Consider the following 27,321-nt stretch of genomic DNA (forward strand, 5'->3'; position numbering starts at 1 on the left):
TTTGGGCGATTAGGATTTATTAAATATGCTTTTTTTACAAAAATATCAGTCAGTTGAATTACTGTACAGCCAGTGATAATTTTTGGAAACAATTGAAAATATTCTTCAGTATTTAGTCACCTGTTACAGTAAAACTGTTTTTGGCTTAAGATCTTTTAGCAATTTAGGAAGTTACTGATTGTTCTTAATGGAAAGGTTCTTTAATTTCACGATTACTTAACAGAGAACTTGGATCTTTCGCGTTTCTGGGCTTATACGAAGGTCTCCCAGATACGTTGTAACCGTGGTGTATCGGGAAAACCACAGTGAGAGGTTACAAGGCCAGTAAGATACACGCAGTAGTTCCCCTCCCTCTGCAGGAGCAGGGAGGTAAGGAAGCCGCGGGAGCAGGCTGCGCGCATTCGGTCGGAACTGCCGGTGATCACGTAGGCGTTAGCGGAGAGCCCGGCACCACCAGCACTAAGAGATTAGAAAGCGCGACTGGCCCGGATTTGGCCGTGCTCCAGAGGGCTGGAGCACCCCGCGGCGCCTGTTCCCGGGGCACCGCCTGACGCGGGGCGGGCGGGAGAGCGGCGGTGAGCCCCGAGCGAGAGCTCCGTGGGGGCAGCCCGGCCGTGGGGCAGCGCCCGCCGCCGCGGCCGACTTGCGAGTCACCCGGCGCTGCCCGGCACGGCGGGAGCACCCACCGCCGCCGGGCGCCGCTCCGGGCCGCGCCGCCCTCCTCCTCCTCGGTCCGTCGCAGCCGCCCGCCCTCCGTCCCCGTCCCTCGGGGCGCCCCGCCAGGCACCTGCCCCCAGCGAGCGGCGGCACGCGGGCCGGCCCTCCCCTCGGGGCATGCCGCAGCGGGGCGCCCGCCCGGCCCCCACCCCGCCCGGGGGCAGCGGGCCGCCCCCCGCCCGCGCCGGGCCGGCCGCCTCCGCCCTCTGCCAGCAGGCGGAGCTGCAGGGAGCGGGTCCCCGCCGCAGCGGCTGGAGGGGGAGGGGAAGGAAGCGGAAGGAGCCGCCGCCGCGCTGAGGGGAGCAGGCGCTGTGCGGAGCCGCCGCCGCTGCCTGGTGCGGGCGGCACGGAGGGAGCGAGCCGCGCGGGGGGCTGCGCGGGCCGGCCGCGCCCGCCGCGCCGAGGAGCGGCCGCCAGGTGAGGGCGCGGGCCCGGCCCCGGGGGAAGGGGGACCCGGATGGTGCCGAGTTCGGAACCCGCGAGGGGAGGGGGAAGGAGGAGGAGGAGGAGGGAATGAGAGGGGGGAAGCCCCCACGTGACCAGCGCGTGCGGGGAGGAGGTGGCGGCTCGCGCGCCCCGTTCGAATCAGCTGGCCCGCAGCGGCGCCTCGTGCGCATGCGCGGCGGCCCCGCCCCCCCTTCGCCCCCCCGCTCCCCCCCCCCCCCCCCCCCCCGCAGCGTTACGTGTGCGTACGTGTGTCCATGCGCGCGCCCGGCGCGGCACGGCGGGGCCGGGGACACGTGCACGGCGCCGCGGCCGCCATGTTGGGTCTGAGCTGAGTGCGGGCGGCGCGCGCGCGGGGCCGGGCCGGGTCGCGGGGCGGGCGCGTGGGAGGAGAGGAAATCTCGCGAGGTCGCGCGGTCCCTGCGGGAGCGGGCCGGCTGCGGGATGGCGGCGCAGCGCTGGGCGTGCTGGGTAATGGTAACGGGGGCCCGGGGGGCGGGGACCCTGGGACCAGCCTCCTCCCCGCCATCGTGCCCCGGGCCACACGGGGAGCGGGGCGGGGTTGGGCGCCCCGGGGAAGCGCGACTGGCTCCGCGTCGCTCCCTCCTCCCTCCCGCCCCGGCCCTGCCCCGCCTCACCTCAGATCACCTCACGCTGCCCCTCGCAGCGCCCGGGCCGCGCCGCGGCGGCCCCCCTGCGGCGGCTCGCCAGAGGAGCGCAGGCTGCCGCGTCGGTGCCCGTGCCGTGTCCCGTTGCTCGCTCCGCCCTTCGCCGCCTCTGCCCTTGCGTCGGGGCCCTCCGGCCAGTGCCGGGCTTGCGGGCAGCGCTGCCGGTGCCGTCCCGGGGCGGGCGGCGTGCCCCGCAGAGCCCCTTGGCTGCCCCCCGCTGTCCCGCCGTGTCACCTGCCGGGCAGGGCGCCCGACGCCGCGGCGCGGGCTTGACTGTGCGTCTGGCTGCTCCTGGCTGCCCTCACGGCTTCCAGCCTGGCTGCACGGCCCGAGGGCCTCTGCCCTTCCTCGGCCAACCTGCAGCCTTGGGCCATACCCCCCCCCCCCCAGCACTTCGTGGTGTTTGTTGTCTCGGCTGCTTTTCACACCTGCCCATGCTGCTGCTTCTGTACTCGTTCAGGTTTCTGCTGCTGAACCCAAACTGCTCCTACCCTGTAGGAACACTGATGTTTTAAGGATGTGGGGGTCCAAAAAGAGAGATACTTAACATCACAAATCAGATCTCTCTTGAGGTTATGATGTATGTACCGTTATGTCCCAAACTTGTAAAATAGATTTCTGTTTTCTCTTGTATTTGAAAAAATAATTCCAGTAACATCCAAGTGTCCCAGCTCAGCAGTATCCCCTTTGTCTCCTAGTCCTGATCTCTCTTTTAAGGGAGAGCATATGGTTCTGCTTCTTCCTTATGGTGTCTTGTATTCTGTCCCTGACTAGACAGGAACGGTGGCAATTTTTGTAGTCTTGGAGCGTAACTCTGCATTTTACTGATCTGGTTTTAGGCTGCATATAACTGATACTAATTTTCTCTAAGAGAATATGTTCTTTAGGCTTGGAAGTTCCAAGCTTTATTTTGGGAATATCCTTGCGGTAATCATTAGTAAATAAATTGTAGTAGCTCTTCAGTGGTTGTCCAGATATTTGCCCGTTTTCTATTGATATTGTCATTATTACTGTACTAATAGCATAGTGATCATTTACTGAGGCTTTTAGGGTGAAGCTCTAATTGTACTCTGTATTTCATATTAAATACTAAGTTGTGCAGCCTTCTGAGAATATGCTTTTTGGGTGTATTTCTGTCCTGCGGTTAGATACTATGCTTACGCCCTGCCTCCTAGCTGCTACAAGGACTGGTGATCTAGTAGGGACCGGTAGGTTTGGGGTTAGCAAAACTTGATTCTTTTCATAAGCAAGTATAACTTTTCAGAAAATAAGCTGACAAATTACTGTTGCAGTTTGTTTTCAAGTATTTTTTAATCTTACTGTACTGTCTTTCAGAGTAATAATACTTGTTTAATCAGAAGGGGAAAAAAGTTTCTTCAAGGAAAAAAGATGGCATGTGTTAAACAGTAGGGGAGAAAAATGCAGTTCTTTTAAAGTGGAGAGTATGTGATAAAATGTACAACAAGATAGCTATCAGGTGAAATTTTCACCCAGTTGAAGTCACTCATGAAACTCCCATTGCTCTAGAAGGAGTTAGCAGTTGATGATTTATTGTGTGACTTCTAGCAAGCCATTCAGAACCTGAACAACTTTGCTTGCAGCCTTTCTCCAACATTGTCATGCTTATTTCACAAAAGCGTTCTGTCTCAAATTTACAGTAAGGGACTTCATGAAGAACTGTTGCATGCTACAACCGTGTCTGTCTGTAAGGACCTTAAATTGAAACACTGCTGATAATTTATGTGTCTAGTTATTTACTCCAATATAAGTAGTTGTTGTAATTCTCAGTTGTACCACTATTAACTGAAATTATTTTTTCCTTCGCGTTGCATGCTCCAAGTGTATAATTACCAAGAGACAGGCTGTATTAAATAGCTTAGTTACTAAGCTATTTAGTCAGGAAGTTCAATCATATGTTTTGTCTCATAATTTTTAACATTTCTGGAAGAAGAGAAAGAGCAAATAGAACTTTTTAGCTCAGTGTTGTTACAGATTTAATGTGCAAAAATAACTAGATATCTATTTCACAAAATTTGGGAATGTATCCTAGTATGGGCTTCTGTTCTACAGCTGGACAGCATGTGACTGCTTTGATATTTATCAGTGTTTCTAACATACTTATGTAGTGAGATTCCAGTCTGCTGTCCATAGTCTCACACAGAATGAAGGCTTTACTCTCTCAATATTTCCAAAAGACTTATAGGTATTTTTGTTTCTGGTTCTTCCAGATCATTCTATGTACTTTGGTTAGGTTGACTTCTGGTCAGTCACAGTTGTCTGATTGATACAAGGTGGAAAGACTTTCACTCTGGCCTTTCACCACTTTGTTGGGTAAGGGAAATAAGAAATGTTTTCTTAATGTTTCTAAAAGTACTTGGGAAGTTGGAACAGAAGTCTTTGCAGTCTGCCCTGCTTCCAATTGTGGTTCTTTTCTTGTTGTGAAATGAGTCTTTCACGTTTGAAAAGCTCTCTTTAAAGTCTTCAGAGCTTATCTGTTGGGGTTTGCTTTGTTTTGGTTTTCCCCAAAATGGAAGTCTTTGCATTGTGTGGGAACTGATGATACAGGTCTCTCCCATCATAAAGAACCAGATTTGCAAGAGATAACTTATTTTTTCAAGTATTCAGTGCTTGCTTATATCCATAGATTTACATTGCACTCACAGTTCTAGAAATACAGTACAGTAAGACCTGTTGTTTCCTTTCTTTAGGGTTGGTTTAAACATACTTAGATTATTTCAGACAGATATTTGTAGAACTTGTCCTTAAAAACCTTGAGCAAGAAAAATTCTGCCACTCTGTAGGCGGGAGTGAAGTTGCAGAAAGTGAGAAACTCTCACCTCTTTAGTGATGAAGATTTTTTGGGTTTTTTTTTTTTGAGAGGTTTTTTTTTTTCCCTTCAGTTTCCAAATTAAGTGTTCTTTGCTGGAAATCAAGCTACTGATGATAAGAACTTGCTTCTGGTAAACTTTACACTCTTTAGCACTCAAGGGTATATTGTTCTAGTTTTAAAAACCTTGTAAATATGTTTTCTGCTTCAAAAACTGTTGGTTTGGAACAACCATCATGAGAGTTTATTTTAGTTTTGTGAAAACCTTTCTGTTGGAGTAACTTGTAAAACACACTTAAATGCAGAGCTCAACATTAAATAGTGTGTCCTTTTATTGGACACTGCTTTTCAAACAAAAAGACTTATAAGAAGATTCTCTGATTAAGTGCAGCTTTGTAATAAAAATACTTGAGTTTGGTTTTGTGGCATAGTAGATTGATAATTTGTACAGTTTGTATTCACAATTCTTGTATTAGTTTGCATTTAACTGCTTTTCCTTATACAGACAATTTCATACAAGAGTTATTTGTATCTTCAAACAAAAAGCTTATTAGCTTAACTTACAATAACTGTTCTTTAAAGTTACTTTGATGTTTTGATGCTTACAATGAATTTGGTTAAATGTAGAAATACAGAAAGGTCAGCTAGTCCAATCCTCTGGCCTTTGGAAATACACCGAGATCATTCCCTCCGATGACAAAGCTCCTCTTTGTGTTACTTGTTTCAGCAGCTCATCGCCACATAGTTAAAGTTTGCCTGATACTCAATTTAAATATTTTTGCTTTTCATTAAGGTGATTGCTACAAGGGGAATCAACTGTTTTCTGAAGCAACAAGACAGAAAGCAATGTTTTATCTATTAGACTGCCATTAGCTGCTTTCCATTCTTTCTAGTTTATTGAACTTCATTGGACATAGGAATATGAATGTTGGCAAGATAGCCAATTTGGTTGTCCAGAATTTTAGAGATTTTTTTCACTAGTTGAGATTTACATGCAGTACTTTAACACAAATATTTGTTTTGGTTAGTGGTGAGTGTGTATGTGCCAGACAAACTAATGGTAAGAAGGGTAAAAATTTCCCTTTCAGAGAATATGACAGTAGCAGAGCAGTGGGATCTTGTCAGTTTCTTACAGCTTTGTCATGAGAAATACCTAATTTGTGTGCCTAAAATGGAGTGACTTGAACTTCAAATAAAACACTTAATTAGTTAGAAAATGTAAAAGTCAAGAAGGAAATGAGTGTTCTTGAGAGTTTGTCTGTTGGTACATAAATGGTAACATCCTGCTTTTTGTGGTGGTTTTTGTTTTATTGGTGTATGTGTATATATAGGTATGTAAGATCTGGATTTGTCAGAGCTTGTGATTTTTTTGTGAAGTGTTTCTGTAGTATCTCTGCTACAGAAAGAAACACAGGTGTATAAGCCCAAATTGAGAACTGGAGGAGCTAAGCAACTAGGTTACTGTGCCACATACAAATACATTAAAGGGGGATGAGATAGTAGAGCCTCCCCTGTATATTTGTGTTTGAAAGATACTTTGCCTGTACAGTAGTGTTGAAGTTAGGGATTTTATCTCCACAGCTAAAGAATCTAGAAGCACCAAAAATAGATACTGTCAGGGAAGATTTGCCTTGCTGGTTAGTTACTTATTAATTAAATGCTTTAAGGACAGTTCAAATTAAAGACATGCATTGAGTAGAATTGTGCAGGTGTATTTTCTGAATCTAATCCTGTTTAGTCTTTCAGTTTGTGACCTGAATGCTAGACCAAAGCAGATTTGCTAACTGCTGGGACAGTACAAGTCTGAGAGGGAATACAAGTTTTTGAGTGTGAAATGGTCTTGACAAATTGCATGAATGACCTGAACTATATGGGATGCAGTTCAGTAAAGAGAAACACAAAATAATATGTTTGGATAGCAATAATAAACTTAAATATGAGAAACAACTGCCTGGCTGGGCAACAATTCTGCAAATAAGCAGCTGTATCACAAAAGCGAACACAAAGGAGTCATGGCAGTTACATAAAAACCGGAGTCATACTGGGATATATGAACAGGATTGTTGTTGCATGTAAGATAAAGAAAATCTTCTGCACTGCCCAGTGTAAGGCCTCGCATGTTGTGTTGTCCTCATTTTTGTTACTCCAAACAGATTTGGACCAATTGAAGAGTAGAGAAGAGTTGCAATAATGGCCTTTAAGGAAGGACTAAAAGAATTGCCCTTGTTTAGGCAGTGGCAGGGATGGGGAGACTTAATAATAGGCTGCAAATATGGTAAAGATGGCTGCAGAGAAGAATGTAACAAATTGTTCTGGCTACATATGATAAAAAATAATGGTCCTAAAGAGCACAAAAGGAGATTTTGATGTTAGGAAAAACTTTCCAGCTCTACAGATAGGTAATGACGAGGTTAAATACCTGAGAGAGGTGGTGGGATATCTATTGCTGAAAGTGCTCTATAAGAGGTTAAATAACCTCTTTTTAGAGGTGATTTAGGTATCATTGTTCTGTCCTTGGAACAAGAGGTAGGATGACTTGTCAGTGTTATATCTCCATGTTTTTATGTTTTCTGTAATTTTGCTGGCCATGATTTCAAAAAACAAAACAGAACTTCATGTTGGAGCAAAAAACCCCCCACAAACCAAACCTGTAAGATTTAGTTATAAAAAAATCATCAAATACCTTGATTAAAGGGTTTTTTTATAAAATGTTAAAGCCTTCTGTGATGTAATATTGAAAATAACTTTAATAGAGTCTTCATTGTAGATTTAAGATCTTTGACTTACCTTTGTGGTTTTTATGATCCAGTGGAAAGAAACTGAACTAGTCAAAGTCTTTCAGAAGTTTGTTGAAGAGAAGCAAAGTTTAAAAGATTAAGTCTAGGGAGCCAGGGAATGAAGTGCATTCCAGGCTCTGAAATCATGCCTCTTCACCTTCTTCCTGTAAAATAGAGTTATTATCTGAGAGATGTATTTTGAAGGGATAATTGTCACTTATAAAGTACCTTCAGGTTCCTGCAGAGTTTGTTATATAAATATGATATCTTTTAGAATTGGTTTGTGTTCTGTGAGTTAGAAATAGATTTCGGTCTTTCATGCCCATTGCTATATAATAGTCACAATATGGAAGAGTCTGAATAGAAATGTATCTGTTCTACTATATACTAGTTTTGAAAAAAATTCTCCTTTGAGATTTTTTTTTAGGTGATGTAAAGATATTTGATTAAACTGGAAGAACTAACCTTGCCACAAATCAATTGTTAAATCTTTTTAGGATTAAAAGTACTGGACAACTTGATAAAACTTTGTTTTGAACCAAATTTCATTTAATGAATTATTCTGCACTTTTTCTATTCAAAATCATCTGCCTACACTCTATGTGACCTTGTTCAAGCTTTTCTGATTTTTGAAATGTGACAAAGCTGCCTTGGGCTTGATGATGAATGAAGGGTAGGCTCAGCGTCACATATGTATGTGCTCTGTAATTAGGAAAAGGCTAAAGTGACACAAATTCTGTCACATTCTCAACATCTACAGTGTAGAGGATTTAGATAAAATAATGCTTTCAGTCTATTACTGTCTTATTGTAATTAGGCTTTTAGGGCGTTTTTCCATCTCACCAGTGGTATGGGTTAAACTATATATACTTTTAACTTCTCATGGTGTCATCATTCTGTTTGTTTTAATTGATGGGAAATTGGTCACTAAACCATTGAGAAACAAAAGTTTTGGTAACTGATATGGCACTGGTTTTAGATCCTGATGCAGTGTTTACTTACATAGAAATGCAGTAGGACATGTAAATGCAGTAGGACATGGTGGAAGTTAATTCTAGTGGGTTTGTATACTTTATTTCAGTTAAATGAATGTGATCTCAAAGCTGTTAATGAGAATCTTATTTCCAAAAATCAACAAAGGAAGAATGCAAATACTGTTCGTTGTATTAGTATGATGTCAGAAAAGGGACTTGTTCCTTTCCTCAAATATTTTAAATCTTCCAGGAATTTTCCCTGTATGTATCACTTCAGGACAGAGGCTTTTTTGTACAGTATTATAAAGGGGTCACAGTATCTCATGCAGTAAGGGCACAAAGGCTTAAGTCTTAGGCAGAGACAGATCACCTGTTCCCTAAGCTCCACCTGAAGAGCTGAACTGAGAAGAAATTGTCAAGACAGAACTGTCTGAAAAAGACTGTTTTAACCTGGAGTTTGGAGAAGCGTTTCTTGCAGAGTGTACTAGGGGAGTGTATAGGCAGTGACTGACTGAAAAAAGTAGAATGGAAATCTATCAGCATTTCAACAGATGCTGGGGTTTGTTTGCTTGGGTTTTTTTCTGCTTCCAAGTGTATAAAATTTCTTCGGCAACTTTAGAAACTGTATTTTATTAATAGTTCTAAAGTTAGAATATATTGTTACGTTTTCTCTTCCACCCACTACCTTCTTTTCATTCACTTATGCTTTCTCTGTACGTGTCTGAAAGTCAGAGTATAACTAGCACTGAGTTTTACTGGTTAGGTATGCATGATTATATTGCTTTTGTTAGTAACTGCTCTGTCTAAATTGTCACTTGAAAAGATTTAACAATGTTTCTGTGCTTTGCTATGCTGCCAGCACTGTTCTTTGAATATTTCCTCAAAAGCTAGGCTTCAGGAAAAAGGAAGCTAACCAGATGTTCCAAGTTCTTTTAAATTCTCAGTCTGCAACTTTTCTGTATTTTTTTACAAATTATTTTGCCCTGGAAAAAATAGACAAAATAGAAAGCCACTACAGCTTATAATTTTTATTTTTTTTATACTAGTTTTCTATTTTTAGCAGAATCATGGTGTTTATTGTGTCAGTATTCTGGAGATTCTGCTACATCCAGTGCATTATAAAAAAGCAGAAAGGCTGAAAAAAGTCATTATTTACAGTAGCATTGTGGAAACTGCAGTTATACAATTACTTTTCATATATGCTTGCATAGTTCTAAATCCATCTGTGAGGAAGTGGTTTCTAACAGAACTAAGTGTAGTTATGTCATTTCTCTACAGTTAGGTCAGCTGAGACTTCTCTGGATCATACAACTGGGAATCCGCTGATCCTTTTGTTAAGAAGGCTCCTAAGATACTTCAGATGGAAAAGGTTCTTACATAGCTGCTGTCTCACAGCCAGTGCTGAAAAGAAGAATGAGAAACATTTGCTCTTTGTATGATGTCCTAGTGCAAATAAAGCTTCCCCCCCCCCCCGCCCCGCCCCAAAGTGAAGCCTGTGTTTTTCAGATTTCTCTTCCTACTTTACAGTTAATTTCGAGACTTTTTAGATTTTAAGTCTTATCTCAGTGTGGTTTTTGACATGTAGTTTGATGGTCTTAGTTTTTTTGAACCAAAGAGAATTTTGCAAATCCTCAAGAATCCTCTGTATTTTATTCTCATAAATGGATTGCATTATGGAGTACAGTTTCCTGTCAGGATCATTCAAATTATCCAAGTGTGTAAGTGTAAAGGAATAGATTCCTTGATGTTAAGATCTAGACGGGGGTTTTTTGTTGTTGTTTTATGACTGTTGAAAAAATTCCACACCAACAATACAGGTAATTAATTTCTTGTTAGTATTTGTGAAATTCAGTTATGTCACTCATAATCAGAAAATATTCCTGGTTAATTTCAGCCCAGAAGTGGTTTTATTGAAACTTCCTGTGTTGTCTGAAGGGTTGTGTTTTTTTTTTTTTCTTCTATCGAAATTCTGAATGTGGAAAGGGAATCTTTTGCAGCGATATGGAGGTAAAGGCAGGCCAGTTAATGTAATTTTATCCAGTGTGACTCATGTCTCATTGATTTTCCACTTGGGAGGTAACTCTGGTTATCAGACCTTTGTGTCCTGCTTTTACAGTATAGCTCATAATTTAATTTAGTTGCAGTTAGATCAACTGCCTTTTAAAAATCCCTCTTGTTAGACTGTTGTATGTCTGTATTTACTTGGCCCAAGAAATTTCTCAAAAGAAACCATCTGAAAAAGGCAGGAGGTCCTCCATGAGAAACAGGAGAGCTCTGGAGAGGCTTCCTGTGTAATAATCTCAGTACCGTTTTCCATTTTGATTCATGTGTCACTATAGCTTTGTTATATGATTTGTACCAAATAATCATGTGGCTGTTTCTTCTCATCCTATCTGTCCTGTCAGTAGGCCTGGTATGTAGAATTGGCATGAGTTAGAATTTAAGTTCTGTTTGCTTATCCTCCCTCAAATTTGTCACTTTACTATGTGTGGGCTATAGTTACAGCTTCCCTAGTTGGTTAGCTCTTGCTACTGCTTTTAAACAAAAGTGTACTTTTTTTGTACTTATAAATTAACTTCTGTTGAAGTTTGGACAACTGTTTTTCCATAATGATAAGATGGCAAAAAGAGCCCCAAGGGTTTGAATAGGTAACACATGAGAATATAGGTGGTCTACTTTTTTTTTGCCCCTCTGATGCTTTTTTATGCCTCAGGTTCTGTTAGTGAAGACTTGTATCAGCTGGATTTCAGTTACATTTTCAGTAGAATTTTTAACAGTTTTATATTTGAGTGAACAGTAAAACAGAATGAAAATAAAGTAAAACAGATGATGCTATGACCCCTGCTTTGCAGAAGCATACATGAAGAATATTTCCCTCACAGAGTTTACAATTCCAGTATAATATAGGTTATAGCAGGGTAATACAGGTAGATGGAAACAGTGGGATGGTTGAATTATTTCCTGTGCATCCGTTATAAAATATTTTTGTCCTCATCATGGAAGATTAGAGTTCCACGTTAAAAGAAGTAACCGTGGTTCTTACACTCACAAAGCATTAGGGAGAGCCTGCAAGTAAGGCTTCACATTACAGCTAACCTGATCCAACGGCTGTCTGTCACCAAAATACATAGTTGTGACTCCTGCCTTCCACTGGCACCTGTGCTCATTTGATTATTACAGTAAGCCTGTTTGGGGAGCTAAACCAGCAGAAAAATAATGGCTCTCTTGTAGGGATTTGTATTTTCTAAATCAGCTCATTGTGAGATTGGATTGAATACTAAAGCAAATGCATGGGAAAAATCAGGATGATGCGCCTGAGAGTTACAGGGGGGTGGGATTGCTCCTTTTTGTAGATAAATCACTTAACAGTAAAACGAAACCTCACCTGGGAAGTCTTGTTGCAAAATTAAAGAGGGAATGATTGAAGGCTTACCAGAGTGTGAATGGACCCTGTTGATAAGGAGTGAGATGATGGGCGGGTGTGGCTTTGCTGTGTTAGATACAGGGAAAGTGGTGCCTTGGACAAAGGAGTAAAGTAAGGAAATGCTCTTTGGAGAAGTATCTAAATGGATATAAGTGGAGCAGGGTTAGAGAAGAGAGCATTGCAGTTATTAGGATGCAAAATGGTGAGATCCTCATGAGAGTTACCTGCTTGGGGTAACAGTGGCAACTTTTTTAAATCAAGCCAACTGCTGAAAGGAAAAAAACCCTTTGCCACTGGACCTTTGTAACCTTCATTGTCAATGAATGTGCATCCTTCAACATAGGCTACTGGACTGGTGCAACACACTTTTAATTATGGTTCTGTTAACTCACATAGAGATTTACAATTTTACTTCCTTAAAGGCTGTTCAAGTACATGGATGTTGTAGAGTTGTTCTTTCTTATCACTAAGAGTGAATAAAAAAATGTTTTTAACATTTTCCTCAGCTCTGTGAGGATAATCCAAACTGCATGCATGTAGAACTCCAGAAAGGAAGCAGTGCCCACCTTAGTTGGCACGTGATTTTTAAGGAGGGCTTTTCAGTCAAAATAGACAGGTGTTTTCAATGTTAGAGGATGGTCACAGTTGTTAATTTCAGTCAAATACTTGTGGAGTAGTGATATTTTAATAAAATTATTTCAGTGATTGCAGAAAAAAACCCCTCTACTCTGGTAATGGTCTACAGGTGATACATATCTGATGACTATTTCACTACTGTGTTGAGTGAGAGTTGTAGAAGGATCTGACAAAACTGAGTGAATGGGTGATAAAATAGAAACAGAAACTCATTGTCAGATATGTGAAGTAATGCATAAGAATAAAACAACTTTATGCAAAAAACACCAACCCTGACTTTAAATCAGCTATTACTGCTCAGGAAAGTGTTCTGATAGAGATTTCTGTGAAAGCATCAACTCTGTTTTCACTAGTTGTCAAAAATAAAAAATAGGGTTGAGTATTCTTAGAAAGGGGTCATAACGTTAAATGTTACTATTTTGTGGTAAAAATCCATTACATACATAGGTCATGCTTTGAATATGATTATCCTGCACTGATCTGTCTGCTAGACTTAGTCCATAGAAAGGCAACAAGAACAATCAAAAGATTTGGGATAGCTTCTCTATGCGGAACACCAAGGAGAAAAGCCAAATAAAATATCCATTAATTCTGGTGGCATACAACAAAGGTATGTCCTCACATCTGCCATGCCATACGTGGTCACTATATTTCAGAACTTTCTTTGTAGATACAGTGAAACTAATTTTTAAAGGTACAGGGGGGTTACGTATTTGTTTTTCCCCTGCTATCAAGAAAGGAATGTGTTTAATTGCTTATTGTTCTGGGAGAGATAATATATCATTGAGTTATAAGGGCTTTGTATATTCAAGATATAATGAAGGCTGCTTAGGGGCTATATTCTTACTGTATTTATTTTTCTTTTTTATGGCTACAGTATTACGCTGTGGGTAATACAGTTACTCATTTTTTTATACAGAAATTTTAGGTGTTCTCCAAGAGAACTGACAATCAGTTATTTTGTTATAATATTTTTAAAATGTTTAAGCAATTTTATGGGTGGCATGGAAATTACATTTGTCAAGTTAATCCTTACTTAATACTTGATTTCAGCTCTTCGGAGGTACTAAGTAAGTAATAAGCATAGCACTTGGCTTGACATAGCACTCACTGTTAAATTCCTTAGAATAATTCTGAAAAAACTGTGCCTTCAAAATGGTCAGTAAGACTTTTTTAGGACATCACTGGCAAATTGTAAGTGATTTATTACTAATAAAAAGCTCTGTAGAGTCTCCTGCTTGATTTACTCTGTAAATGCAAACGTGCATATGACTGTCAAAGTGAATGAATGAGATTTCTAACTTTGTAACTGCTTTTATTGATTATTTTCAAATTTATACTGTGAAAATTCCAAACTCTATCTATGGCAGACTCAGAAAGCTGCTGGTCAGACTGGTTTTGGTCTTGTAAGATAGAAACATTTGGAACACTCAGATCTCTGTAACTGAGTACTTGAGAGGGATAAAAATCAGAAAAAATACACATTTTACATTATATTTGTATAAGTCAATATGTAAGTCCATAGTAAATAACTTAGCCATTTAGTCTAAGCTTTATCTACTTTCCTCAAATTGGGTATTTTAAAGTGTGTTGGCATTTGATACAGTGTGTGGGCAATCTGTGTGCATTTTGGAGGCAAAGCCCTTGCCAGTGGAGAGCAAGAACTTAACTGCAAGTGCAGATTTTGTACTGCTGTGATGGGTTAGCCATTTAGGAAATGCTGAGCTCTGGCAATCTGCTCATGTTTGCTTAGGATAGGTATGGTAACTATATAATTCAAGCTCCCTGACCCAGCTTCTGGCAGCCCCTTCCTGTTGCCTGAATCTGAGGTAAAAAAAATATGCTGAAGGTAGCTCTCTTTTCCTTTGTTCTTATGCTTTGAGAAATTCTCTAGTGGCTGAACCTGGAACTTGAATAGCCATTTAATGTTTCTCCAGTCCTTTTACCTGCTGTTACAGGGTAATTGCAAGGAACAGTAGGATAAGCATCTTTTTTTATTTCTGGAAATAGATATTATTAAGCATTTTAGATACCATAGCCAGATGTATATTTTTGTATAAAGTGTTAAATGCTCTCATTGTTATTTTACTAAAATGTGGTCATAGTTTACACTGTGTTATTGAATTAATAACTGATGCAGTATGACATCAGTGAAACGTAACTGTAGTCGCGTCCTATCGTCTTGAGACAAAGCATGAAAGTCAAAACTGTCAGAAATTACTTCAGTTCCAGAAAACTAAAGTTACAAAAGGCGAGGTGTTATTGAAAATTTTGAAGTCTCATATGTTCCGTTAGGGTGGATACAACTGCAAACATATACCTAGTTTACTGGTACTGAGTGTATCCATTTGAAAAGTCTCTGACATTGAAGTTGGAAAGGCATCAGTTGTTTATGCAGTAGCTTTCCGTCATTGATAATACCATGGATATTTTTTTCTTTATTCCTGGAGCAATGTGTGTAGGCAAATTCATAAAAAGTGAAGCAGAAGGGGGAGCTCCGAGTAAAACACAAAAATTTCACTCTGCCAGTGAAAAAAATAAATTGAAAGCAGTAAGGAGGAAGGGTTAAAATGAGTTGCTCTAAGAGTTGCATTGGGTATCTAACTTCAAAGCCTTTCCTTTTTGCCAGGTTATTGATATTTATACCCATTTGTAAAAATGAAAAATTAGAATTCTGTTTTACAAACACATCCGTGGGATAGCTTGAATGCTAAAAACACATGGGAGCTCTAGGGAAGGCAGGGGCAATTCATGGAAGAGAAATACACTGAAGTTTAGTAAATAGAAGTGACATATGACTTAAGATAATCCTGAGGTAAAAATAGTTGGAAGCTGGAAAAGTATTGTATACAGCAGCTCTTCCCTAGCCATCTGCTTATGGCTGCTGTCAAAGTACTGACTGGATAGACCTTTGGTCTGGCTGGATGTGAGAAAAGAAGTTTGAAGTTAATAAAGTTTGGAATAATCGATTTGCTTTTAAATTTAACAAGCAAGAAGTTTTGGAAATGGATAGTCATTAACATGCAAAGGGAACTGAATGTGTATGTGCATAGGTGACAGGTATGTTCAGGTGATCAGGTGGTAATTGGTGAGTCCCTTTTGCTCTGTAAATGTAGTGCAACATCTCAATATCTGGAGCATGGAACGTGTTCAGTGCTTAATAAAGTATTTGGCAAGTGGGAAGGGATAATAGAATTGGAATTAAATTTTTCACTTTGTAGGCAGTCATTCATTTTATGCTTGAACAGTGAGCATAGTTTTGAAAGTAAATTGTCTCATATCAGTGCAGGAAATCATAAACAGAGTATTGCAAAACAAAACAATGCAGAATACCTGGGTATTTATATCACAAAGTTGAGTAAAGGAATCAAAAAGAAAAGCATACAGAGAGTAAACTGTAGTTGTATTTCAGCAATGTGTTGACAGGTTAATGGTGGGTTTAGAGTAACAGTGTAAAATCTCTGAAATGGTTCAAAATGAATTTTTAATCTATAAAATACATATATTCATCAAGTTAATAAGATACCAGGAGAAGAAACAGCTGATGTGTAGTTGTATGGGTGTGAAAAAATTCTCTTCTGACTGAATCTTTCAAGATCATTAATTTATGACTGAAAGATTAAGAAAGTATGAATCAGACTGGTCTGTGTTTTTACTGTGTGAAGGGATGATGAGCAAAACTGATGAGCAAGCCTGCATCTAGATGAAAAATGTAAGTTGAGCAAGCCTAAAGATTATTTATCAGTGGTCACAAGAAAAGCAAAGACCTGTAGTTATGGTAGAAAAAAACACCGCCTCTTACTCTGCTGTTTGTTTGTTTGGGTTTTTTTTTAGAGTGGTAATATCATTTTATGCCTGAGTGTTCAAACAAGAAAAATGTTTGTGTTGAGAAAGTAAGCAGTAACTAAAAGGCTGAGATTTTAAATGTAAATGCACTCTGAACAGAACTTTTTGTATTTTCCATCAGTCCTGTAAGCATAGGCAAGATAGAACACAGAAAACCCAGGAATTAAAATGCAGCATGTTGTTTTGCAGTGAATGTACTGGCCTGTGAAGACTTTCTGAGCAAAGCAAGAGAAGAAAGCAAAATAGCAATCAAGCGAAACCAAATTGCACGTGATGCAATCTTAGTCCTATTTGAGTTATTATAAAGTATAATAAAAAAGGGAAATAACCTACCATTGTACTGGTAAATCGAAGAAATTCTGGCCAGCTATCTGATCTGGAAGTAGTTGGATGTGTAGACAAAAGCAGTGAGAAAAAGGAATGTACTAGTTAAACTGGAACCATTCTTAAAATAAAGTTTTGTGGGTTTTTTTTTTTTTTTTTTTTTTTTTTTTTTTTTTTTAAATCAAGGCCTCTATTACCAGTAGGTATGCTGTAACTAAAAGGAAAAGGTATGCAATAATGTTCATACTGGAAGTTTTGGTTTCTGTGCCCAGAGACAGGACAGCAATCATACATAAATTGGCTGGTCACTGTTACTTTAAGAGCTTTTAAAAAATGCAGTTCCTAGTGCACTTAAAACACCTTCAGTACTTGCCAGTTGAAACTTTAGGAATCCGGGTAAACTGAAATATGCATAATGGTTGTCTTATTCAGAACACTTAAAATACAGACTGAACAAAGAGTGAGAACATCAAACTGCAGAGGGTTATGAAACCTCTCTGCTTAACACGCTCAGTGTCAGTTGCAAAGCGAAATTTGGAAAGAATCTAAGAATAAACTGTAAAACATGGTGAGTGCTGATATTTGTGGTTCTGTCAGGATGCCTAAGCCCTGGGAGAAAATTTCTGTCTGCCTTCAAGTACTTCTGGGGAGACAGGCTCATTCATGGTGTAGATGATGCTGACATCCAGCTCACAGAGGCAGGAACGTGTTCAAAACTGCTTCGAAAGGCTATCTGCAATGTCAAAGCTATCATGTGTGGCTAAATGTAGCTAGCAGTTGTGCTGTGTATTAGACCAAAGGCCAAAAAGAGACAATGAATGTAAACAATATCCTGGATGGAAGGCTGGAACAAAAAAGGGATGGGTGTTTTTGCCACCAATTGTTATTTTGACAACTGCAACAGTGTTGTGGTTCTAGCGTAGAGGTCTAACAGTGAAGCTTTTCAGTAGCTCTATCTCAGACCATTTCCGCAGAAAATAGGTGGTTCTCTGCTGGCTGTGTGCCAGAGACTTGACTTGGTATAACAGTCAGTTGCATTATACAATTTTATGAATATATCAGAGTCAGTCATAACACAGCCACATGAGCATTTAAAAGAGCTAGGGCTCTTAAAAATAACTGCCAATCAAAAAGCAACATAAGGCAAGTCATTTATGGTTGGACTCAATTATCTTTAAAGAGTCTTTTTCCAACCTAAATGATTCTGTGATAGCAGGCTACTACAGTATTTAAACTCAAGGTTAAAGCATAGTTTGTCTTACAAGCTACTTTGTTACTTTCCAGAGCCCCTATCATGTGAGAACGTATCTGTTTGGTTACGCTGTGAGGGGTGCTACAATTGTATGTGCACCATATGTATGTCTCAGTTCATGCAGCAAGAGATGCCTGTAATTGTGGGACCATGAAAATGCACCTTGGTAGAAGACACAGCAGGGCCACAGCATAGCTGTGACAAGCTTTATTTCTTTTGTTCATAGATGCCAGGATAGTTCTGGATTCTCTCCCCACCCCGAGTCTGTCGAGAATGTGTTTTAAGCATTTAGAGTCATAATTTACATTAACCCTTTAGCTTAGGCCAGAAGATGTCCCTATATTTGTTTACCATTATTGAGTAACATTTGGACCCTTTGACCAACAGAGCAATCCCCCTAAATTTTGCTGGGAATGAAGATCTCAGAAGTGTAAAAAGTTTGGAGCTTTCATGGAAGTTGAAGTCCCCTTTTTAAGAAGGGTTGCAGTTTGAGCCCTGAAGTTACCTGCGATGTGTGGTTTGCTAGCAGTCTAGTTAGTGCATGTGTAGATTGGAATTGGCCACACCATCCTTGAATTTTGGAGATGACCAGAGGGAGCAACATGAAATTTTTCAAAATGTTGGAGGTGAGGTGAGGTGTCTGGCAGAACTATGTTGCATTTAGGACTGCAAAGAACCAGCCCATGGGATAGCAGTTTTGCCAGTCTGCTTATAGAATAATATGCTGACCTCCCAGATCGAGTCAAAAGTATTACCAGATGGAAAATAAGTGGTTAAAACATTCTTCATGAATGGAGATAACTGGAAAAACATCCTTCCTTCTTGCCTTTTTTTTTTCTTTTTCTTTGGGTACAGTGGGGGTATTTTAAATTTTGAGGGCAAAACTGAGAACAAAAACATTTTAATTCTGATACAACCCTCAAAATACCTTACAGGAACCATTGCATGCCTCATGCTCCCATTTTCTAAACTCTCTGGTATGATACTTGCCTTAGTATCCATGCAACAGGATTTCTAAGCACAACCCATGCAGAGTACCTGGTTGTGTATATGTAGTGCTGCTCTGTTTTGTATGTCATTGTTTGTCTGAGGCTTATATAGCTGATGCTGTAATTTTGCATATTAAAAAGTATATTAATTGGTGTATTTGAAATGCGTGCCTTTGACAGAAAGTAATCTGGGATAAAAATATATTCTGCACAGTATTTCATACAATATACACATTACAGTGTACTTCATAGGGTAGCATGTTTGCAGTCACTGTTCTGAAAGTAAATCAAGAGTAGATGTTTCTGGTGCAGTGTTCTACAGAAATGAACAGACTGGTTTATCTTGGAGCTTTTAATAAATTAAGGAGCACTGGTTTTCTTCATCAACTTCCTTTTCATCTTTAAGCTGTTAGGGTTATAAAGTAAATGATGACCCCTTACAATTGCAGCCTACCTGTAGGAAAAAAGAAATGTCTTTTTGTGCTTATTTTCTGCATATTGCAATAACAACTTCATTAGGAAATAAGTAATATTTTTCCTAGTTATTGGTATAAAACTATGTTCTAGCTGTGTTTAAGAGGTCAAATATTATTGGAGTCTATTTTGCTAGAATAACATTCTGAGAAATGGTTACTGTAATCAAGTTAGTGTAATTAATTTTATAATGAGCTTTTTAAGAACCTCTTTAATTTAACGTATCTCAAAGATGTTAGTCACATGTTTTGGTAATCCTGCACTGGAGATGTTCTTGGGATAAGAGCAAAGCTATTTAGCAGCTGAATGGTTTCACATGAAAATAGCATATTACAATGTAGTGGGACTTCTACCGAGGATGATGTAGTGGTGTGGATAGGTGGAGTGAGAAGGATGTAGACTGATGGCCAATAAGTGAGGTTAAGTGTGATTTTTTGAAATGGGACGTAGAAGTTATTTGTGTAAACTGTTTTTTAGTTTTCTTGGTAAGTTAATTGCATCAGACAACAGTCACTTTATTGACTGATCGTTAAGTTCAGTAAGGGTGTTTAGTTAACGCTACTGTCTTCATTCATGCTAAATGCAATTTGTATTAAATGATATCAAGGTGATTGATCATTTTTTTTTTTTGCATTTTCTAATAAGTTAAGATGAAGGAGCACACCGGTGTTGAAGTGTGGAATGTAGTTTGCTGTTCTAGGGCTGTGGTACCACCTTACAAAGTTCACGTATTCACCTTTGGTTCTGGCCATATGATACCACTTGTGCTGCAGCACATTGTCCTCTAATATGGCCCACAGGAAAATTGATCCACCTGGACCCAGATGAAAAGAAAAAAAGAAAAGGTGTTATTTTCATCTAAGACCTACTTGTAGTTTCATTTCGTAGTTCCATGAATATTTGTGTTGACAGAGTTGTCGTAAGTATTTGTGACAGATAATTGGGATGGGTACTGCGGTGATGTGTATAGATTAGTTGTGACTAGGTAAGATTCCAGATTCTGCCGGTCTGCATCTTCCAGTTATTTCTGCTTCCAGTTTCCCTCTTTCACAGTTGTGATCTTTCTGTCTCATAGCAGTTCTTCAGGATTCCCAGTCTGTGCCTTTCTCCAGTCAGCATCCACTCATTTTGCTAATGTAGCCGCTCTCCTTACCTCTATCCATTCATGTTTGGCATTTGCCTTAGCCTGCCTTCATCACAGCTCCGCCAGGACTTTTGTTCTCAAGCAAACGCTTCTGTGTGTCAAATTCCAATTTCTTACTCCAAAACACTGAGGTAGAAAAACTTACTGAAGAAGTCAGATGTGCCTTAAGCACTAAGAGGGTTTAAAAAATGTCCCTATTTGTGCACAGAAATGACTAATTATTTTGACTGAGAATTGAGAGGAGAGGCAGCAGGGTGGGAATATCAGTTTGAGGCAGATGCTTCAATGTATGATTTCGGTGCAAACTAATTTGGCCGAGATACAAGAAACTGAAAGCAATTTAGGGTTTGTCCGTAAGGAGAAGAAATTTGATAGAGTGGTTACTTTTCTAGAGTTCTGCTGTACAGTTACACTGGTATAATTCATATTTAGCTTTATATGAAGTAACCTTACAACCTTATCTTGGAATGTTTGTCTGGAAAGGGGGTGACACCTCTGTTGTACCCATCCTCCCAGTAAATTTCCTCATGTTGGTAGCCCAAAAGAGAAAAAAAATGCTGTGAGCCATTTTCATAACTTGCTTCTGACTGGAAGGGATACAAAGGAACAAATGTGCATTGCTAGTCATTGTCATATAACTTGTTGGTTTGACCATTTTCTTTATTTTGTATTTTTAGAGAAAGAGAAGTCAATGTAAGAGAGTGTTGGAGAGGGGGAGGTTAAGCTTTTGTTTGTTTTCACACATCCTATTATTTAAGTACCAGAATCAGCTTACCCTTACTTCTTCCCCTCCCCTGGAAGAACTGGAAACAACTTTTTCTATAAGAAGGTTCTCTCTAAAGATTCCACCCCACCCCACCCCCCCGCCCCCTGCCCCTTATGTAAGAATAAGTTGTGTGGATTGGTGAACCCATCTATTTTCAGGAAGAAAATGAGTATACTGAACTACCTGTTCTGGTTCTTTGCCAGTTTTAGTTTTTGGTAAAGCATGTCCCTTGCTAGTTTGCTGGCTTATAAAACCTGTTGATACTTTTTTCTTACTCTTCTTAATTTTTTCTTTTTTTCCTTATTTACTCCTGCTATCCTTATATATAAAATAAAGTAAATATAAGTAGTCCCATTCTGACAAACTGTAACTTGACTATATGTAATATAATCTTACTGTGTCATAGATGGCTGAAATCTCAGAGTAATTCCAGACCATGGAGCCTCGTAATATATATTTATTTTTACTTCTATTGCATTTAAACTTCCATTATAGCTTTAAGCTGCTTATTATTATGTATTATTTCACGTAAGATCTTTCTAATGTCTTTTGGTGGAGGTTATTTCTATCACTTGAAAGTATTGCTTATTTTGATGTCATGTAAAATGAGAAAAATGTAGTGCCTTCTCCAGAAAACTAATTTCTTGCTACTGTAGTTCTGCTAAGCTCAGTATGTGTGGGAAGAGATGCTGGCGTACTCTAGATGTGATAGACTGGTGAATATAATTTGTTAAATGGAATTCATACCTAATTTAGTAATAGTACTTTGCTGGGAAGTGATGTGCTTTATCTGGACTTTGGTTTATCTCCACATACAATCTGATGTCTGTGCAGGTTCTCTTCTGTTCAAAGATGCAAATTTTTTGTCTTGGGCAAATGTTTCTCTAAGGGATTAGATTCTGTTTACATAAATAGCTTCAGCAGTCTTCATTTTATACAATCACCATTCCATTTTTTAAGATGTACTGTTTTAAATAACTTACTACTGCTCTGCAGAGAGTTTAAGAATTGCTATTTTATACCATAGAGATACAGTGGTTTCATTTTTAGCTTGTCACCTATCAATATTCTTTTCTTTTGAGATACACACTTAAGTAGTACTATGCATGCTTAAAATGTATAAAGTCTAGGGTTTTTTTTCTGTATCACTGAAATAATGTGGTCTGGAATGTATAGCTGATAAGAAGAAAGATAATGGTGTAAAGATCAGGATGTCTGTAGGCAATCTGAACACAAAAGCTTATTCAAGATACCTTTGGTGTAATTCTCTGTGGAAAATGCAAAGATGTAGTTTTTTATTCCCCCACCCCTCAAGGGCCGTATCAAGAAGCATATATGGGGCCCTGCTAATGAGTAAAGATTGTGTGCATGCATGGTTAGTGTATGGATGCAGTAATTGGTTAAAAATCTATGACGTGCTCACAACAGAAGGTAATGGCAAACAGGAGATCCGTCATAAATGTTATGTTTTTTCTTTGTTAAACCCCTTTAATGTAGAAGACTGAGTAAGAGATACAGGGTCAGGTCAGACTCAGGTTTTGTTTACTGTGATTGAGTCTTGGGAGAGTAGAATCTTGAGACTCTCAAGAAACTTGAGAGAAGCCAGTTTTGGCCATCAGTTTCATATCTGCACTAAGATAGACCAGTAGCAAGTTCCTAGTGAATTGCTGTTTTCCAAAATGTAAATAGTGGCCAGTGGCTCAGAGTGGTTTCTGAGAGGTTCTGAGGTCTCAGAAATATGACAGACTTGACTATATTCTTATGTAAAAGTCACAGTTATTTTAATAGAGTTATGTTATGTGCATTATAACAGAGGTCTAGAAAATCATTAGGTCAATGGAAGCAGGATTTCTAAATTAAATAGTTTGGGATAAGATACAGCATGAGTGTACATTGTTTCAAACTAGCTAAATTATGCACAGTCTTACATTCTCAAATCACACCGTATTATCATCATTGGTGCAGATTTGTCTTGATTTTTTTATTTCCCAGACAATGTTCTGCTTTTTGGTATTAGAAAGGTGTATGTAAAAGTGGTGTTTCTTCTGAGGTCTTACAATTTGAAAAAGATAATGTGAAATGTGACACATCTTAAAAACAATAAAATACAATGTTTTGAAAAAGGAATATATATTAAGGACTCCCAAGTTCTGATGACAGAAATAAGTATGATCAAAGAGTCTTATGCCTGAAATAAAACATTCTGCAATATTACTTTCAGCCAGAGACAGGCAAGGTCCCACAGATCTAAAGCAGAATGAAAATGAAACAGGAGAGGGCAATTATGTATGCATCCTGTTTGCTCTTGTAAATGGTAACTACACCGATAACAGATAATGTTTCTGAAGTAATTTTGGGATTTACTGCAGTATGGGACCGGAATGCTAGTGCTATCAGGTATCCACAATTGCAATAACTGAACACTGGAAAAAGTTTTAATCTTTATTCCCATGTAGTATTATCTGAGGATGAATGGAAACTGATTGTTAGATGAGACTCAGAAGAACCGGAAGAGAACAGATCATTCTTTTCAGTAAGATGATGATTCACTAGATGAGGTGAACAAACTATTCTGTTTTCTAGAGCAGAGTTGTGGTGGAAGGCTGTAACTGTTGTCCATTTTCATAAAATGGTGACATCAAATAATTGTTGGAGACTTTTTCCTGTTGCAAGAGTCTGCATGTGTCCCCTGCCCCAAATACATGATTTTTTTTTTTTTTTAGTTTGTTAAATGTTGTATGTAATGATAATACATCCATCATAAGTACCATCACACAATTATAGTAGAGGCTTCTTCCATTGCTTTGCTGCTTTCAGGTCCTGTGTGCTGATAGACCCAGTATGTTCATAAATTAACTTCTTTTCTAGCTTAGGACCACATTGAACATACTTTTAACTGCCTATGTGTTTTATAATTCTTGGGGTTCCTTTAAACAATCGACTTGTAGTTGGTTCCCAGATAGCTAGTACTGGTTTAACCCAGTGAAGAATTTGGTTATTCTGTGTATTTAGGAAGGAGTTTACTCATTGTTGTCTTTAACTGTTGGTTTCCATCTCTACGTACGTTTGTTTCCTCTGTTGCTAACAGTTTTCACACACGCAGTTCATCATTCACTAGCTCTGCTAAGTAGGCTTTTGGTTAAGTTAAATAAAAATTCTAGTGTAATTATATGACTATGGTGTGTATCAGTAGAGTCCGCCTAAAGCTATGTAACACTTTAAGAGTTCGCAAATGTTAAAATGCATACCCTGAAACTCCATCCTGTTCTGTCATCAAATTCTTGATTGTATGTGGGGTGTATGGTCAATTTCTGTAAGCAGTCGAACTTCAGTCTCGCTCTGAAGAAGTTCCATACTGATTAATGTATGACTGTTCCCTATAAGGTTTCAGCATCATCACTCACTGGCTGACTTCTTATGCAGGTCCTTCCTCACCAGAGACAAGTTCAGAGTTTCTTTCTTACTTCAAAGCCTTGTCTCTGCATTATATTCTGCTTTCATCTGTAACTTCTTCATTTATAGTGGGCTTTGCAAACCAGACCATTTTGTTTCTTAGCTGATTCTTCTCTTTAGACTTTGAGTCTTTGTTATAATATTTTTTTTCCTAAATGTTAATGTGGCTCCTAGGGTCACAGGCTGGTTTGCATTGGAAAGGACCTTAAAGATAATCTAGTTCCAGCTGCACTGTCATGGGCAGGGACACTTTCCAATAGACCAGGTTGCTCAAAGGCCCCTCCATCCTGGCCTTGAACGCTTCCAGGGATGGGGCATTCACAGCTTCTCTGGGCAACCTGTGCCAGTGTCTCGCCACCCTCACAGGAAAGAATTTCTTCCTAATATCTAATCTAAATTACCTTCTTCTAGTTTAAAACCATTACCCCTTGTCCTGTTGCTACAGGCTCTACTAAAAATTCTGTCCCCATCTTTCTTATAAGCCCCCTTTAAGTATTGATAGGCCACTGATAAGGTCTCCCTGGAGCCTGCTGTTCTCCAGGCTGAGCAACACTGACTCTCTCAGCCTGTTTTCATAGGAGAGGTTCTCCAGCCCTCTGATCATCTTCCTGGCCCTCCTCTGGACTTGCTTCAACAGGTCCATGTCCTCTTATTTTGGGGGCCCCAGACCTGGACACGGTACTCCAGGTGGGGTCTCACAGGAGCAGAGCAGAAAGGGGTGCTGGCCACACTTGTTGTGATACAGCCCAGGCTACAGTTGGCTTTCTGGGCCATGGGTGCACATTGTTGGGCCATGTTGAGCTTCTCATCCACCAGCACCCCCAAGTCCTTCTCCTCAAGGCAGCTCCCAATCCATTCTCTGCCCAGCCTGTATTGTTAATGGTGGTTGCCCTGACCCAGATGCAGGACCTTGCACTTGGCCTTGTTGACTTCATGAGGTTCACAGGGGCCCACTTCTCAAGCCTGTCAAGTTTCCTCTGGATGGCATCCCTTCCCTCTGGCATGTCAGGTGCATGATTCAACTTGGTGTCATCGGCAAACTTGCTGAGGGTGCATCAGTCCTACTGCCCACATGCCAACAAAGTTGTTGAACAGTACTGGTCCCGGTGCGAACCCCTGAGAAATGCCACTCGTCACCAGTCCTCACTTGGACATTGAGCTGTTGCCCACAACTCTTTTCGGTACGACTATCCAGCCAATTCCTGATCCATTAAGTAGTCCACCCATGAAATCCATGTCTCTCCACTTTAAAGACAAGGGTATCATGTGGCACAGTGTCAGAAGCTTTGTACAAGTCCAGGTAGATGGCATCAGTCGCTCTTCCCTCATCCATCAATGCTGTAACCCTGTCATAGAAGGCCATCAAATTTGTCAGGCATGGCTTGCCCTGATCTTCTCCTATAGCAGGTGGTTCTTCATTCACACAGTCCCTGCCTTTGCCTCCTGCAACTTGGGCAGTGTGGCTGGGTTGTGCTTTAACCCCAGCCGGTAACTAAGTGCCACAGAGGGGCTCGCTCCCTCCCTCCTTCCCCACCCCAGGGAGCTGGGAGGAAAATCGGAAAGGAATGTGAAACTCAAGGGTTGAGATAAGAACAGTTTAACAATTGACATAAAATAAAAGCAAAATAACAACAACAATAATAATAATAACAGTTATAATGAAAAGGAGGGAGAAGAGGAATGAAATCCAAAGGGAAGGAAGAAAAGTAGCGACACGCAATACAGCTGCTCACCACCTGCTGACCGATGCCCAGCCAGTCCCAGAGCAAGGATCAGCAGCCCTGCCCCCCGCACCCCCCCACCCCCACCCCACAGTTTATATACCGAGCATGCCATCCCGTGGTATGGAATACCCCTTTGGCTAGTTCAGGTCAGCTGTCCCAGCTGTGTCCCCTCCCAGTCTCCTGTGTCCCTCCAGCCCTCCCACCGGCAAGGCCTGAGAAACCAAAAAGTCCCTGATCCAGTACAAACACTACCCAGCAACAACCAAAAATATCAGCGTGTTATCAACACTGTTCCCATATCAAATCCAAAACACAGCACTGCCCTAGCCACCAAAAAGAAAATTAACTCTATCCTAGCCCAAACCAGGACAGGCTGGAACACTTGCTGGTGAAGACCAAGACAAAAAAGTAGTTGAATATGAAGAATGGCTTAGATGTAAAAGCCATTCCCTTGCACTCCATATTCCAGCTCATAAATATCTCCTAAAATGAGTGGTTTATGAAACATTAAATTAACTCTTCCATTGAATTTCTTTGCCGTGGAAGATGTGGTTATGTCTAGATGAAAAAAAGTGATTCTAATTGGTTATGAAAAGTAAAGAAATAATAGTTTAATTTCAAGACAGTTTTTCCAAGGAAACTTCTGGGAGAATTTATGTAGTTGTTCACTTAGTAAGCTCTTGTGAATGTTGTTTTTTAGTTTTTAAGCAGTAGTTAAGGTGCAGTCAGTTCAGTGTATCCTGATTAAAGTCCCCCATCCCATACCCTGACCCAAAACAAAAAAAAATCTATCTAGGTGGAACTTTTTCCCCTGACCTTCGTTTCTCCTTTTGTGATATTTACATTTTTTTTTGTTGTTGTTGTTTCTAAAATGCTCTTGCT

The 27,321-nt window shown here is 40.2% G+C and overlaps 1 protein-coding gene across 3 annotated transcripts in view; it reads left to right on the forward strand.

Moving 5' to 3' along the window:
- Nucleotides 1-988: 988 nt before the first annotated feature.
- The window catches only part of ZZZ3 (zinc finger ZZ-type containing 3), a 64,077-nt gene continuing 37,744 nt past the window's right edge, over nucleotides 989-27,321 (forward strand). Inside the window, exon 1 of one of the 3 annotated variants that reach the window (XM_040610125.1) lies at nucleotides 989-1,134. The gene's annotated coding sequence lies outside the window, so the exon portion shown is untranslated. Of the gene's footprint in view, nucleotides 1,135-1,535; nucleotides 1,633-27,321 lie in introns of those variants that run through there. The other 2 variants (XM_040610123.1, XM_040610124.1) reach the window with 2 other exon arrangements.

Source organism: Falco naumanni, chromosome 11 (assembly GCF_017639655.2).
Source record: "Falco naumanni isolate bFalNau1 chromosome 11, bFalNau1.pat, whole genome shotgun sequence".
NCBI classification, from domain to species: domain Eukaryota; kingdom Metazoa; phylum Chordata; class Aves; order Falconiformes; family Falconidae; genus Falco; species Falco naumanni.